Source organism: Acanthisitta chloris, unplaced genomic scaffold, assembly GCF_000695815.1.
Source record: "Acanthisitta chloris isolate BGI_N310 unplaced genomic scaffold, ASM69581v1 scaffold32808, whole genome shotgun sequence".
NCBI classification, from domain to species: Eukaryota; Metazoa; Chordata; class Aves; order Passeriformes; family Acanthisittidae; genus Acanthisitta; species Acanthisitta chloris.
The window spans coordinates 8643-10459 of NW_008689221.1; positions in this window are offsets into that span (position 1 = coordinate 8643).

A 1817-nucleotide genomic window follows, 5' to 3' on the forward strand; every position below is an offset into this window, starting at 1 on the left:
TGTGCCACACTGCAATCAAAACAGGGCAACAGAACCTCTTAATGAAACATTTTATTTGAACCAATACAAGCACCATGCTTAGCAAAAAAAGATTTGGTTTAAAGTAAACATGCAATGTGAACTAGCAGAGACCAAACAGCAGATGGAAGTTTGAGTCGTTACTGGTATTTTCATGGAACTGCCAAATTCTCAAAACTGGCCACAGACCTCTCACACCTTTTACAACACTGAGTCTGGACCATGGAACAAACACAGGAGTTTCACTAATCCCCTCTTGGGTCCCACCACAGCTCCATTTCACAGTCACTACGTGGATAGATCAAAAAAGTGTTGCATGATAATTACTTCTGGAGTGCACTGGAGTGAGGAACTGAACTCCCTTTTGGCTGCTGCCTGTGTGAGTCACACCCCTGGCACCAGTGTGACAACATTTCTGGACCAGCTGTTTTACAGTTAAAGATACAAAAATGGAATCCTGGTACAAGTGCATAAGATCTCCTCTGGAGAAGTGAAAAGGTGTCATTATTGCCTCCTTTGACAGACCAAAACAGCACTCAGGATACTAGAAATGCACTGACACCATCAAATCTCAGCATTTACATGGTTTTGCTAGAAATACTCAAACACTACAAGTCCATTTCCTGGGCTGACATGCAAACTCATGCTTTAACTCAGCTCACCACCACTGAACAGGATGACCAGAGCTGTACCCCAGCCATCTAGTCAATATTTAAAGCAAACCAGATGAATTGTGGCAGAAGTCTCCCTTGGAGAGACCTTTACCTCCAGGCCAAGGATTCCATGGCCAACTCACTAGCTCCTGAAAAATAGGAGTTCCCAATGGAAAACGCTCTCAGACCTTTAGCTACAAAGGTTCCCACAGGTTAATTTATGTTGTCTGTCCTTTAGATCCCTCTACATGGGTCTGAAAATTCAGGAGAAATCTGTGATTACAGATGGGCAACTCACCAGCAAAGCACAGCTGGAATACACTGGCCTGAACAGGGATACATCTGCCTCCCCCTGAGCTCCACGGGCAGCAGCACAGAACACACAGCTCTACAGGTAACAAGGGGAAAAGGATGTTGTGGAAACAAGTGTAATTGGTGCAGGAAAGATCTGCACATAATGAATGTCTTTGTTTAATCAAGTATTAGCACTACCTGCATCTCAAGAGCCCAGGACAGTTAGCAGCAGACAGCTGTGTCAAAACACTGCATTAAAACCATGGAGAGCACAGACAAGCCTGGAACAGCAAACATCCTTCTCTGAGTACCTGCAGCTGCTCCCACAGCTCGGGGAGGGGAGGCAGGAGCAGCTACCAGGCAGGGCTGGCTGGTAGCTGAGGAGTAATACTGGTGGGCTGAGCAGCAGCAACATCACCCTGCAGGAGAAACTGGGCTGAGAGACTCTCAGCAGGACCTGTTTGCCTTCTGCAAGGCTTGAGGGGAGCACCCAAGGAAGAAAGTCCTTAAGTGGAGGCACATAAAGCGGAAGAACTCAGCTGAAGGTCCAGCTGTAAGGGGCAATGTTTTCTTGGCAGGAGGTGGAGTGATCCAGAGATGAAGAATCAAACTCACTCACTCTGCTGCAGCAGCTCCTCCCTCCCCCCGAGCCCCTCCGAGTTATTCTGGGCAGCCCAGTGCAGGCAGCAGTTGGCTGCTGGCAGCCCACCAGTGTACAAAGTACAAGACACACTATTCATCCAGTTTTCCCCACTGCAAATCAAGCTGAACATTCCAAGAGCAGCTTCCCTCTCGCCCACACTGTACTTTGACACACCTCACCTTTAGCACAATCCCCTAAAACACTCAAGA